The 16,011-nt window shown below is 36.3% G+C and overlaps 1 long non-coding RNA gene across 1 annotated transcript in view; it reads left to right on the forward strand.

The window, feature by feature from the left end:
* LOC148107048 (uncharacterized) overlaps positions 1-16,011 on the forward strand; it is a 133,189-nt gene that overhangs the window by 100,896 nt on the left and 16,282 nt on the right. Inside the window, exon 3 of the long non-coding RNA XR_015723160.1 lies at positions 15,075-15,213. This is a non-coding gene — a long non-coding RNA (uncharacterized LOC148107048). The remainder of the gene's footprint in view (positions 1-15,074; positions 15,214-16,011) is intronic.

Genomic DNA, 16,011 nt, shown 5'->3' on the forward strand with positions numbered 1-16,011 from the left:
TGGCAAGAATGGACATCCTTGTATTGTTCCTGATCTTACAGGAAATGCTCTCAGTTTTTCATTATTGAATGTGATATTAGCTATGGTTTTGTTATATATGGTCTTTGTTGAGGTATGTTCCCTTTGAATCCATTTTGAGAGGGTTGGTTTGTTTTTTTTTTATTGTGAATAGATGAATTCTGTTAAATGCTTTTCCTGCATTTGAGATTATTTTTATCCTGCATTTGAGATTATATTATTTTTATCCTTCATTTTGTTAATGTGGTGTATCATGTTGATTGGTTTGTGAATATTAAATCATCCTTGCATCCCTGGAATAAATCCCACTTGATTGTGGTGATTATTTTGAAGTATTGAAGTTGAACGTGGTTTGCTAATATTTTGTTGAGGATTTTTGTGTATATGTTCATCAGGGATATTGGCCTCTATTTTTTTTTTTTTTTTATGACATCCTTGGTTTTGGTGTCAGGGTAATGCTGAGATGTATTTAGAAACTTTTTCTTCTATTTTTTGGAATTTTTTTAAAAAATAAGTATTAACTCTTCTTTAAATGTTTGGTAGAATACACCTGCGAATTCATCTGGTCCTGGAATTTTGTTTCTTGGGAGTTTTTTGATTACTGATTCAATTTTGTTACTAATAATTGGTATGTTCAGATTTTTAATTTTTCTGATTCGGTTTTGAAAGACTGTATGTTTCTAGGAATTTATGCATTTCTTCTAGGTTTTCCAAGTTGTTGGCATATAATTTTTTCTGGTAGTCTCTTATAATCCTTTGTATTTCTTTGGTGTCACTTGTTTTCTTTTGTTTCCAATTTTATTCATTTAGATTTTCTCTTTTTCTGGTGAGTTTGGCTAAAGGTTTATTTATCTTTTCAAGGAACCAGTTCTGGGTTTCATTGATTTTTTTTTTTTTTTTTTTTTTTTGCTCTGATCTTTATTTTCTTCCTTCTACAAACCTCGAGCTATATTCTTTTATTTTCCAGTTCCTTTTCATTATGTAGTGTTTTAGGAAGATTTAATATTGAGAACAAGATGAAGTTATTGTGATAGTTAAGAGATTTGGCAACTGAGCTTGTCTGAATTCCTATCACCAGACCCTGGAGTGACTTAAATACAACGTAGAATGTAGGGTATTAGAAAGGAGCAACTTCATCAAGCTTTAGGAAAAAAAAAAAATTAGATTAATGCACTGATTTTTCTTCTACCCCACTTACCAAGTCATTCTCTATCCTCTGCCCTGCTCAGTGCCCCAGGTGGCTGACCTCTGCAGTCTACATCAGCAACTGGGCTCCCTTGCCCTCTGGCTTTCTGGCTTTCCATCAATAGGAAATAGTAGTTAGAGGAGAACATGTTTGTGGTATTTCTCCCTTGTCTGCTCTCTGCTTTGGGATTTCCCCTTTAGAAATAGCTGCCTCTCTTTTTGACTCTAGCTCTCTCTGAGCTCCAGTAATAGTTTTCCCCTTTGCTTCTTCAGCCTTAGAGGTATTAATGATTTCTTCCATTGCTGGTCTCTAGGTTGATTACCATTATTTATTTGTTCCCTTTCCCTGCTCATACCTCTGTAAGGGATCCTTTCCTAAGAGCCTCTTCATTTGAAGGATCTGGGAAAAACTCCATTTTCTATTGAGAATCAGACTTACACAATGAAACACTAATGGATAAACTAAAGATTTATAGAAAAACCAAATTATCATCTAATGAGTGCTTGTTTCTTTTTAAACATAGCACTAATATTTTTGAGGACAAAAATCTTTGGTGGTTAGCTTGGCCATCTCTTATTTTTAACTATAATGGTTATGCCTTGGATGGGGGGACTCATGGTGTAAAGGACAGACATAGACAAATTCGTGGAAGGGACAGGTGGAACGAGGAGGAAATAGGCATCCAAAGCAAATTTTTGCCTACTTCATCTTCTTCCTCAGTGCCAATTTTGGCCCTGATACTGAGTTTCTCATTTTAGTAGAGAATGAGGGAGAAAATCAGGAAAACATACCATAGTGCCGGGCTAGTATTTGATACCTTGGGGATACTATGTTAAACAATGAACAACGATGCCAATTCTGTCAATTTAATCTAGAAACACACTCTTACATATTTGTCTTTTGCAATTTCTAAGACCCATATTTTTTTGTGCTGACCATTGGACAATTAGAATTAGGTAAGAACTCAGTACTACGTAAGTTTCCCGAAGAGGCCTATTCTAGTTTGTTATAGAACATTGTCATGGCCTCCTCCTCATAGCTTCTTGAGGACCTGGTGGGAATTTTTTGTGTCTATTTCCATTTATCTTCATCCTACACCTTGTGCCAACTTCCTGAACTTGGGAAATCTCTTTAGTAATTCAAACCATGATTAGCAAAGGCCCAGGGTCCCAGTTCAAGTCCTACCATGGAGAGAGGTCACGTTAAATCAGAGACTATCTGGGATGCTTAGAAACTCCTGGCAGAAGTAGTGCAGACCCTCAGGAAACACGGGAATAAGACTAGAATTTTTAGTATCTTCCAGGCATGGAGTAAATGCCTGCTCAAGACCTCTCCAATGCAAAGCTGAAGCTGAGGGCATTTCATGCTCCCAGAAACCTCTGGAGTTGCCTTGGACTCAAAATATATCTTTGGGAGCAAAAGTTGTCCTTAAGTGACTGAATAAAAAGCACTCCTGTGTCCTCCTTTGTCACTTCTCTGCTTCAAACCAGGAATGGACAAGCCATCTTGCTTCAAACTCTCTAATGGCTCTATGTGTGTATTTTTCCATGATCAGCACGGATTTGATCAAATCTGAAAACCCTACATAATGTATGCCAAGCACATTCAGATTCATTTGCATGTAAATCATCACAGATGACGCTTTATAAAGATTTCTAAGATGCCTCTTAATAAGCATTTTCAAGCCTCTTTTATTTTTCTGTAAACACTCTCTTTAATCTCAAGTTCTGGAAGGTTTGAATTTGGTTTGAAATGGCAAGCCCAGGAATTTTGAGCAGATCCTGACAGGCCCCAGTTCTCCCAGTCCTACTTTTCATCCGTCAGAGATTGACTCAGAATCCCTTGGCCAGACGGATGAAGAGTCCCAGCTGTCAACTCACATCTCCCACTGGTACTTTATACTCATTGGCTTTAAAAACAAGAGTGTTTTCATGTTTTAAATGCTCATTTACAAACCGTTTCTCCTCTCTTGAGTCTCTGCAATGTTCCCTCTGAAGCCTCTATGCTCCCAGGGGAATTTTCCCTGGTTTAGGAATAAATAGGAGGAAGGGGGGGTGGGAAGTACAACCCTCTTCTGATAAGCTGTCCCAGCTGACAAGCCCTTCCCCTCAGACCCATCCACTTAGATCAATGAACATTTCACAGACGTAACCAGTTATCTTCATGAGAAGACAAGGCCATTACACAGGCACACATATAAAGAGGTACACAACATTAAAAATGCTTCCCACACATTGCAAGTAGGAAAAGAAATCTAAGTTTCCTGTCTTATGCAACCTCTTCGAAATATCCTTCTCTCATTCAATTGCTCTTTAAACTCCAGTCATTTTGTTACCGTTTCCTTATGATTTCTCCAAAAGCCTTCCATTACCCTTATCAGTGTCGTCATTTGTTCTGTGTATTTTTATATGCCCATATTCTATAATACATAAACATAGATCAACAAATGTGGGATTTGGAAATTTGCTTTTCAGTGACATATTGCAGTACCTTGTGTGAATATCTGAGTTCAACATGGATAAAATGAGTCTGTTTTTTGATCACTGGTTCATCGACCTTTTGTGATACATACTCTGTCAGTATCTTCTACATGTAGTCCACAAATATGTACGAACTGAATGAACGCAAGAATTAAAATGTATGTCTGAACATTAAAGTACGTTAATTTATTGAAGTAAAAGTGACATACGATATCCTATTAGTTTTAGGTATACATCCTGGTAAGTTGATATCTTTATACATTTTGAAATTACCCCACAACAAATCTAGTTATCATTTGTCAACAAAATTATTACAGTATTATTGACTATATTCCCTATGATACACATTACATCCCCATGGATTATTTTATAACTGGAATTTTGTATCTTTCAATCTCCTTCACTGATTTTGTGTGTTCCTCCACCACCAACCACTTCTCACTCTGGCATTTGTTTCCTATATTTACAAATCTGTTTCTGTGTTTTATTTTGTTCATTTGTTTAGATTTCATATATAAATGTAACCATATGGTATTTATCTTTTTCTGACCCATTTCACTTAACATGATACCCTCTAGGTCCATCCATGTTGTTGCAAATAAGTAAGTTTTCATTTTTAATGGCTAAGTAATATTCCATTACACACTCACCCCCCACATCTCTATTCATTCACCCGGTTTTGGATGTTGAGGTTGTTTCCATATCTTGGCTATTATAAATAGTGCTACAAGGAACATAAGGGTGAAAATATCTCTTGAGACTGGTGTTTTCATTTTTTTTTCAGATGAATATGCAGAAGTGGAATTGCTGAGTTGTAGGGTAGTACTATTTCTAATTTTCTGAGGAAACTCCATGCAGTTTTTTACAGTGGCTGCACCAATTTAAATCCCAACAACAGTGTACAAGAGTTCCATTTTCTCTACATCTTTGCCAACACTTTTTTTCAATAGCCAACAGAAGTGTGAGGTGGTATCTCATTTTGGCTTGATTTGCATTTTTCTGATGATGCAGAGCATTTCTTTGTTGGCCGGCTGTATGTCTAAGTTGGACAAAATGCCTATTCAAGTGCTCTGCCCATTTTGTAATTATTTGCTTTTTTGATATTAAGGTGTATGTTTTCTTTATATATTTTGGATATTAACCCCTTATTGATTGTATGATTTGCAAATGTCTTCTCACATTCAGCAGGTTGCCCTTTTGTTTTGTTGTTTTCCCTTGCTGTGCAGAAGCATTTTAGTTTGATATAATCCCATTTATTTAACTTTTGCTGCCCTTGCCTGAAAAGACTGGTCCAAAAATATATTGCTAAGACTGATGTCAAAGAACCTAACTGCTTATAGTTTCTTCTCAAAGTTTTATGGTTTCAAGTCTTACATTCTTTAAATATACTTTTGGGTATATGATAAAATATGTATCAGATGTCTTCTCTCTCTTCTCAACCCTAGTATATTGGTTAGAATACAGGTCAAAATGCTAGAATTAAGACACTCAAATAATGGAGTGGAACAAACAAATTAGAAGCCTATTTCCCTGTCCTATAGCAGTTCAGAGATTAATAGTGCAAGGCTGGAGGCTTCACTTTTTCTCCATAGGATATGCAGTACACAAGCTGCTAGATTCACTCTGTTATCCTCAACCTGCGGTTTTCACCTCTGGGCTCATGGTACTTGCTCCAACTATTGCCATTTTCTAGCCCAGAGAAAAAAGAAGGAAATCACAGTCTTCAAGGTCAACCCTATTGAAACAGCTTAACCACTGAGTCACACCTTACCCTAAGGGAGGCTGGGAAATACGTGTCTAGCTCACTTGTTGCACACCCTGCTGAAACCTAGAGTTAGACTGGAGGGGAGGTTCTATTACTAAAATGAAGGAGCAAATGGACATGCAGAAAATTTGCAGTGTCTGCCACAATTTGGTCAAACTGTATCTGCATACTTGGTGTATATTTCCTTGTCCAAAAGTTGGGATGAGCAGAGGATGTACCTGGAAATAAACTGTTGTAAAAGGAAGCCAAGGGCAAAAATATATTCCTACAGCATTTCTTCCGCCACTGAAAGAAAGGAACAGTCCTAAAGATACCATGTAGTTAGCAACTGGCCCATATTTTCTATCTTAGACTGTAGGCACATGTATCTGAATCTTCAGGAGAGAGAAAGCTAAAAAATTTCACTGACACATTTTTTTCACCTGAAGTCTATAAGACTTGATGATAGAAGAATCATATAGAGTTAGTTGGGTCCAGTCTTCCAGGTGTATAGACAAAGCAGTACTGGGAGGCAGTTTCAATGGTAACACTCACCCAAGCAGTGCTGGGGCAGCATAGGTTGCATCAGGACAAGTGTGGGATTGGAGCCAGCATTAGCAGGCATGGAGACAGAAAGAGGACAGTAGAGGATAGTAGCAGGAGATAACTCAATGGAAGTCACTATTGGTAGGGACAAGGCACTGTAAGCTCAGTCCTAATTCCCAGAACAGTCACTTTGGAAGATGGTTAATTGGAGTCCTTGGGAGAGAAAAGTCGCCTCTCAACTCAGAGTACAAAGTTAGTGTGATGTCATTGGAAAAGTCCATGTATTTATTTTTTAATATAAAAACAGTAAAGTAAATTTTTCTCTCTGCCCCCCAAAATGTTGACATGTGGTTATAGCTTCTGCTTATCTTATGCCTAGGTGTTAATTTTATGAATTCAACAGCCTACAGTCATTAGGTACAGAAAAGTTACAATAGCATTTACTCAAATGACCATTTTTATTATTTAAAGGACAAAGTATAAAATATTCCAACAGGCGAATGCTCAAATACATTCACCAGCAGTGTTTCTCTAAATTACTAATGTAGAACTCAGAATTATCCCTCTAAAGATTTTATAAAAACTAAACAAGATGAAAGCCATTTCCCCTCAATTTCTCTCAATACACAGCAACCCTGTCTTCAAAGTGACAAAAGATGAATCTTTATGTAAATGCTTTGAACTGCCTGTAGCACAGACTTCCACATAAGAGTCAAGTTAAAATTCATCCCGTGTGTTCTGAAAGTATAGTATTCTACCAGATGAGTTTGGGTGGATGCAGAAAGGCTTAGCACATTTGATTTTTCATTGACTTGATGTTTATATTGGGTGTTCAATTGTTTTAAAGCATGACTACAGAGTGAAAAAATGCTATAGAAACTCAGGGGTCCAGAAGAAATCTCTGCTCGGCTGAATCCCCTGAGCTACGTCTATATGCATTTTCTAGACCTATTATTTTTTTCCAAACCTTTTGAGTGTTTTGGGATTGCAGTGATTGAGGAAAGTGGCCATCACGACAATTTTCTATTTAAAAACCTTTCAGCAAAGAAGCTTCTTTCTCTCCCATAGAAATGAAAGATTCCTAAAAAATTCCAAGAGAAAGACGTTGAAGAAGGGTGATTTTCCGTTGAGCAATGAGATGTCTCAGGGATATATTAGTTGACTTTATATTTTTATCTTTCTTCCTTAAAGTTAAGGAAGATTTCTAAATCTTGACAGGACACAAAGTGGGGGCTATGGAATGGGAGGAGAAGTAAGCTTGGCAGTGGGACAGATTCTTAGACGTAATTGGCTTTACTTATGACCTAACTCTGGGGGAAAATGCTGCAGGAGGCTCAAGTTTTACTGCCATTTATTATTATTTTTATTTAATATTGACTTTACCCTTAAAATGTTTAGCCTCTTTCACTTGTCATGATCTTCCCCAGTAAGCAATTGAACACTACTGATCATGTGGTCAGCTTTGGAGAAGACTAAGTATTAAGCTTAGGTTTTCAGTTTCCTCTCCCTTCCACCTCCTCCTGAGACTATGAGGTTCTCACATTATAATTTCAAGATTTCTTCCCTTTTCCCTTTTTTATGCTGGCAAAACCTGCTTTTCACTTGTATTAAAACTGTCAAAACTGCCCAAAGGGAAAAAATATATGTTTTCCCCTTGGTACTGAAAAGAGTGAAGAAGCATATTTTGGCAGTTTCAGTGTAGGTGTGAAATTTTTCACACAGCTCTACAAGGGAGGTACACAAGTCTGGCCCTGTTGGAGCATCTGATATTTCATGGATGGCAATTTCTTTAAAAGGTATGGCCTAGGTCTAAATTAAAAGATGGGGATTTAGACTAGAAATGATAGCATTCCGTTGAAACAATTGTCAATTATGTGAAAGAGGCTGTTGCATATTTAGACAACAAATGGTGCCCCTTTAAATTTTCCCCATGGCAAGTTTTATTGTAAAATAAAGATTTGGAGTTATACATCACAAAATGTATTTTAGCCTATAGAACCCATACTACAAACAATGCAAAAAAATATTCGACTGCGAGGTATTGATTTTACATGAAAGCGTATCAGTTAGTAAAATGCGCAAACTAATAAGGCATCACCATGGCTGGGTAGGAGATCTCTAGACACAATTTATTTTTAAATTAAACCAATTATTGGCTTTGCTGCATTTAAAAAGGTATGGCATATATTCTTGGAAGGTTTTTTTAAAAAAATTCAAATAAATTACATTGATTTCAAATCCCATATTAAACAACAGTCTTACATTAGAGTTGACACATGTTGATCATTACCATAAAATTGCCAAAGCTGGGCTAAATACGCTGTGTTTTTTTTTTTCCTCAAAGATTGGCTGCCCAAACATGAATATTGATTTTTTATTTTAACAGAGGCTGGTCCATTTCTGCTTTTACCTCACAATTTGTTTAATTACCATGGAAATTTATTGAAATAGTGTTCATTAACCATCCTCTGATTCCATCACATTTTTTTAAATGGGGGGTGAGGGGGGAAGAGGGAGGGTCAGAGGGAGTGACAGAGAATCGTAGGCAGGCTCCATGCTCAGTCACCACCCTGAGATCATGACCTGAGTGGAAATCAAGGGTCTGATGCTTAACTGACTGAGCCACCCAGGTGCCCCCAACCACAGTTTAAAAATCTGAGGTTAAAAAACTGATCAGATTCACAGAAAAAAGAATTGTAATTTTTAATCAGAGAGGATTCATATAATCCTTTGAATGTTATTTTAGTGCATTCAGTGTATCTAAACACTCATGATACACACAAGAGCTACTTGTTCCTATTAGAAGATGTCCAAGCTATGTTTTTACAGTTCTTGCCTGTTAAGTGGCGTTGAATCATCTTTTCAGATTTCCTATGTATCCATAACTTCAAATGTAAATCTAATTTTTCTAAGGAAGGAATCCCTCTTACTGTATCACTCAGTCTTTGCTTAATATTTTTCCCCAGTGAGGACAACTATATTTTGTAACTGCTCAAATTTTAAAATTGGATTCTTATGGCTAAATGAACTTCTTTCCTCATGATTTTCATTTAAACTAATTCTGTCTCCAGAGCCACTAATAATACATTCATCCCTTAGGATTATAACTCAGGTATTTATAGACGTACATCATACTTTCCTTTGGCCTTCATTAGGTTTAAAGCCCTCAGTTTCTCATCTTTTATCTGGGACATTCATCAACTCTTCCCTCACCATTTTGTTTCATCTCAATCTTCTTGTTTCCACCTTAAGAGTTTCTCTCCCTTAACGAACATTTCTGTTGTTAGATGCTATTTTCATAAGGATTTAAAAATATTTACTCTGATCAAGAAAACAGGTAAAATTATGGTACAGAATTTTGACATTTGCATGAATCACAATTTGGGTTCCCCGAACACCAAGTTTCCAGAATACTGTAGCCTCTCATCATCGTGCATCGCAGAATTCACCCCATGCAACCATCAAACCGACAGCCTAAGAACCAGGCAGGGAATTTCTCAAATGCTCCAAATAGCTGCACATCACTACAGATTATGACTGCTTGGATTTAGGGAACATTTTTTTGGCTGGGGAAACATTCCAATGGGATAGATTAATCTATGTAAACCACATAGCTCAGCTGAAACTGCTGTTCGGCATTCTAAATTGCCAGCTCCGTCTCCTTTCTGCACAAAAATGCACATTTCTTCCTATAATAAAGATATTTTATAATAGCAATAAGGCAACTCCAGGGTGTGTGGTTATCACGAGATAATCATACCCTAGAGGGATTACAGACACTTGGCTGTGCCTCATAACACCCCATGTGTGTGTTTATCTCATGATAACCACACTCGCTTTTGTATCTTATTGCCTAATTATCCTCTTCTAATGCAAAATACTAATTTTTTGTCTGAAACAATATGTGCAAGGATGCATTGCTAACAATCACAGGAGGACATTGACAAACAATGCTGCTGTTACTCTATACTCACTTCCCAGAAGAAAACTGATACACAAGAAGAAAGTTCTCGGAGTGATAGGTGAACATTATCGTCCGTTTTTGAATGAACTGCTTAAGAGGATGCTATAGAGGCCTGTTTTACCCATTAATGCTATAAGATAGATTACCCATTTTTTTCTCTTTTAGATATTTCTCAATAATAATTGAAAACTAGAGAATGAGTAGGATTTTCAAACCTGAAAAAATAAAAAGACACTAAATTTCATTTACTCCCAGAAAGTTAATGGGAGAAATTTCTTTTGATTTATTGAGTTATCTAATTTAATAAGAATATCTGTATGCTATTCACTTCTCCACATATATTTTAACTGTCAACCTTTCAAGTTGAAAAATGTATTTTAAATGTTGTACCTTACAGTAGTGCAATTCACACAAGTCCATTAATCTTGAATCATTTTACTAATTTTTAAGAAGTGAAATTATTGCCTATATAATTATGCCAATTATACATAGTAATAATTATTTTTATATTACATTATATAGCAATTAAAGCCAATAGTGGTTACATGTACAGATTTCCTATGAATCTGATCTCAGAATTGAACATTTGCAAGTGTTATTTTCTAAAATCTTCTTTGAATATATTTAAGACCCTGCAAATGCCATTAAGGACTCTTGCATTTCATTACTTCAGTTAAATTTAAATTATTCTGAGCAAAAAGAAAATCATTTTTTAAGACTTTTATGAAAAGATAGTGCTATATTCTTAAAATTGTACATTTATGTGTGCGTGTGTGTTTGTGTACGTGTGACTATACATGTGAGTTCGTGTTTGTGTGAGTGTTTGTATATATACGCCACCTGCATTTTTCAAAAGTACTCCTTCAATATGTGCTTCCACAGACCATGACCATTATTCTCAAGGCCACTCCGTATATTTTCTTAACCTTACAAACTCAGTTTCCTCTTCCTGGTTTCTGACTTCATAAATATCACTGGGTCAGATTTGCTTCAATTCAATAAACCTGTTCTTTCTGAACTGTCTGGTTATAGGCCACAAGACAAGTTGTTTGCTCTGTCCCTGGAGTCCTGTTCCAAGGGTACATTCTTGAACTTTGATTTTAGGGATGGATTATTCCCCTGCATTTACTAACAAAGACTGCATTAAATCTCAATCCATAAATGACAGGTAAATACAGCAACAATTATTAGTGACTTGAGGGCATTAGATTGTTGTAAGGAATAAAGGGTGAAAAAAGATACTTCAGAATTCCTAGTCCATTAACAGAGGGAAAATGCAATGTTTACTTAACACTCAATTATTCACTGGCAGGTAATTAATGGGAAATACTATTTTATTGTTTTTAGACACAGGCATATTTTCTTAGAGCTGAAAGGCATCTTAGAGCTCATCTATTCCAATCACCTCTTCATATAGCCAGGAAAATTTGACAACCCCATCTATTCTATTCATTTGTCTTTTTACTAAGAGCTAGGAAAGAAGATCTTTTCAATCAATACACATAATTATCTACACCAGCGTTGGTGTGAGCCTGAAATTAAGCAAAGTTAGCTAAAGCAAATCTTTTTAGACTAATGCTTGGCATCATTCTCTTTTTCCTTAGCATGCAGCTGGAGAACAGAAAGAGCTGAATAGTGTGAATAGGTAAAAATATTGGACAGCATTTCAAACTTTTGAATGCCCTGTATTTTCATTTGACTTTGTGAAATTTCCAAGATGTAGTTGGAGAAGATTCTTAGAGTTTACTAGATATTAAGCAGATATTATGAAAGGCCTTCCTACTAGAAACCAACTAGGTCTTGGATACACTAGGACAATTATGCTTGAATGCACTGGTGAAATCATAAGAGAGAAAGCAAAAATTTCTTAGAATGAATAAATTTAAAGGCGCAGGGAGCTTAAAGTAGAGTAAGTGTAAGATATTAGCAAATAGCATTTACCCCAGGATAGCATTTATTTACCTAACACTAATTCTGGGATGAGGACACTACGCTCTAGGCCCATGCTTTTTTATGACAATCCAATTTCATAAAATAAATATAACAACAACAACATTTTAAAAACATACTTTATATATAACTTATGGTTTAATAAAATAGAATTTGGAGACCAAAAATTTCAAACTAAATGTAATTTAAATACTCTGCAAAATTTATTAAATGCAGCAAAAATGATCATCTGAAGGATATTTACAATCATAAACTATTAAAAAGAATTGCTGATGAATAACAATCAAAGCATCAAATAAGAAAACAAGAAAAGAACAATAAACTTAAATATAGTATAGACCTAAAGCACAAGAAGACTAGAAATAAAAGTTATAAATGAAAAGCAAAAATGCAAAAGAGAGTATCTACAAAGAAGTGATTCTTTGAAGAGAACCCCAAGTAAAATTGACTAAAAAAATGGAAATTATACATAAACAATATTATGAAATGGGAAATATTTGTATAACAGGTTGAAAATTAGAAAAATGTAAAGACTGAAAAACCATGTATTCTGTATTAAAGTATTTAAAAACCAGGACTAGGTGTTTTTACCAGAGAACTCCACCAACCATTCAAGAAACACACCTTTTCAATCCCTTAACTCCCCTGAAGAAGATGGAAGCTTACTCTACCAGATATAAAATTCATCATAAAACTGTGGTAATTCGGGCAGTATGGTACTAGTACAGTCATAGACAAACATCAAGGAACAACTATAAGCAGATACATGCATGTATGGCAACGATATAGGAGAAAGGTGGTATTATAGACTGTGGGAAAATGAGGAACTCTGTATTAAATGGTTCTGTGAAAATGGGGAATCCGGGTAGAAGTATCAATGTAGAGCCTTACAACAAAAAATACAAGAAAACAAAATCCAAACAGATCTAATTAAACATCACAGTCAAAACTGTAAACTTTCAGACTACCTTTTTGGAGACTATCTTAAGAAACTCAGAGTTGAAAAGATTTTCTTAGGCAAGACATACACACGCACTCACACGCACATATAAATGCTAACTAAAGAAGAATAAATCTTAAATACAATTTTATAATTCTCTGTTAAAATCTATGCAGATGAAAAGATAAACCACAAACTGGAAGAACATGTAATCCACAGGAATACCGTAATATCAACACAACCACAGCAAATACAATAGCCTAATAGCAAAAAATGGCAAAATTCACCAAAATGAGGACACTCAAAGAAGAGATTAATTTTAAGAGAAAAATGACAAAAAAAAAAAGGGAAATGAAGTTTTTGGGTCTGTTAATTTTAAAATGATGGCAGAAGTTGTGAATCAAGCTAACCAATAGCCTGCAAATTGGTACAGGAATAAGAAGTGTGTGGGAGGAACATTTGCTTAGCCTGGTGATTGGGGCAGGTGGGATGGAATGTTCAAGAGCTGAATAGATGTTCAGCCAGTCTACTTGCTTCAGCCTCCTCCTGTATCCTGGCTCAGAACTCACTGTTGCCCCTGCCAACCCCTTTCTGCTACATGACTTGACTTGCTTCATAGGGGCCTCGCCCTTCCTTCCCTCATCTCTTGTGGTTATTAAGAGTTCAACCTTTTTTTTTTTTTTAAATTATCTAAGGGACAGCTTTCTCAATGGCTGTCTTTATCTCCCCCACTATCTTTGTCCTTGTGAGCTTGCAATATTTTTTTATCCTCTGTTGTTGATTTAGTGAGGGGAAGAGATAAATTCCTATGTCTAATAGGCCATGATTTACTTGAAATCCTCTGCTTGGAAATTATTGCTGAATTTTCACTCTTCACAATCAGCTCAGGTCTGTAGGTTCTCTGCGTCCCAATTGTGTTTTGTTATAGAAAACTATATTCTCTGGGTATGAATTCGGGTCTAGCACTTACTGTGTTGAGCAGCATGAACTGTTTATTGGGCATAGCACAAAATAGTTTAAGAATAAATCATTTGAGTAAAATTCCAAGGTTATTTAGCACATGTGAGTCATTGTGGCCCATTCCACCTGGTAGAACAGCAGTAATACCCACGGTATGGATCCTTGACTCGAATGGCCTTCCCTAAGGGATATTAGAGAGGATTTCCGTTTTGGTTGGAACTTTGGCCCGAGTGATCATTGGTATTTTCCTCTCGAGATTCCAATTCCACTTTTCTCTCTTGGTTTTTCTGTTATTTTGAGGGTTAGCAGCAGCAGCGTTTGGCCTGAGAAAAGCTTAAATCAAATGAAACTGATCACTGGTCTATTCTTCAAGGACCCCTCTTGGGGACTGCCATAGAATGCCCTACTGAATTTGGCATTGTGGCCTGGATGCCCAACAGTTTGGTGATCTGATCTCAATCTGGTCTTTAACATGCTAAATGTTATATTCTTAATCCCAGCTCACTGCTTCAGTTTCTTTATAGGGAAAAAGAAGGGGAGAGCATAGCCAAGACGGTTTGGTCCAGCCATGAATGAATATGAAATCTTACAGAGAAGGCTGGGCTCATAGTGAGAAAATAATGTTGGCATTAATCCACTTAGAATTGCACAGTGCTCCCACCCCCCCACCTACAATGTGGATTGGTTTAACACCCTTTGTTGGTGTTATTTGGCCATTCCCTTCAAATGCTAATGACCAGCTAGTTTAACACCCTTTATTGGTGTTATTCGGACAGTCCCTTCAAATGTGAATGAATAGCTTGCTTTGTTTCCATAGACAGGGGAGCCAAATAACTACAGGGCCTAGAAGCAAATTATTTCTCTGGTATAGACCCACCCTGAATGACGAATTGGGCTCTATGGTGGCTGTTTCACTGAAGACTGATATTTCCCTACCCATCGCAAACCAGGCCAAAAAAGGAGCTAAACCATTTTCTCCTCATTATCACCTCATTAAGCTCCCCAAGCCAGTGCAGGGCTGGGGTAGAGGCCTGCTACAGGTAGCTTAATGAGTTTCTTATTTATAGGCCCTGTGCTGTTATGCAAAAGCTTGTTATTCCCAGGCTTGGAGTATGGCATTTTCTAAAGGGAGTTAAGAAATGTAATTATCAAGGCATCTTAGTATGGGCATCACACCACTTCTTGGCCACTTGATCAACAATAAGTAAATACATTTGCTAGATTTGTAGAATTTGATTTTGTGCTGTGATGTTTACCCCATTTTTCTCATTTTCTTCTAACAACAGAACAGATGCTGCCCCAGATGTGGAAAATGCAGATGTTTGCCAGCTTCAGGATAACTCCAAATTCGTAACTGTACAAGGCATTCCGCAGATCTCTCAGTTTGCTTTTTGAGGGGAAAAAATCTCCCCTCCCCCAAAAGTGGTAAGTGTTTTTTTCTTGTTTTTTTTTTTTTATGGGACTTGGAGATCACATTTGAGGCGCGAAAAGCAGTCCCAATTTTAGTTCCCATATGAAGGTATTAAAAGTTGCTGATTTCATATGCAAATATACAAGACTAAAATCAGTGTTCCATATCTTGGGTTTATAAAAATACTAAAATTTGAAGCGATGAACATTTATTAAGCACTGACTCTGTATATGTGTCTGGCATTGGGCAAGGTAGTGACAAGATATAAAATGTTAAACATGTAAGTCATTGTCATAGGTTTCAAGAACTTTATCATCTGAAGAAGTCCTAGCAGTCATAACTTAGGCGTATATAGAGATATTACATATGTTTATTCAAGTGTGTGCACATGAATATGTATGTATGGACACATATTTCTCCACAAGGATGGTATATATTGAAGGAAGTAGAGAATAATTTTAAAGGAAAATGAAAGTTGGTCAGTAGAGAACAAGCCAAATAGGTACCTCTGTTCTCACTAATACATAGTGACTTACGATATCAGAGCAAAAGCCACCTAAAAGGGACCCAATTAAAAGGGGAAAGGATCTGGCTGTATTTAAGCAGCAAGTTTAGCAAACACTAATAGTTCAAATATTTGAATGCCTGTGCTGGATGATATGGAGTATATAGAAATCAGTATTATAAACCATCTCTTCATCATGTTTATGAATAAGTAGGGGTAGGGTCGGTACATAAAGCCATATAATGCCATCCAGAATATCGCTCATTAGACAAAGAAAAAGTTAAAGAAGTATCGGGAGGAATTCTTC

Source organism: Ursus americanus, chromosome 36, assembly GCF_024610735.1.
Source record: "Ursus americanus isolate L20-20 chromosome 36, mUrsAme1.1.p, whole genome shotgun sequence".
NCBI lineage: Eukaryota > Metazoa > Chordata > Mammalia > Carnivora > Ursidae > Ursus > Ursus americanus.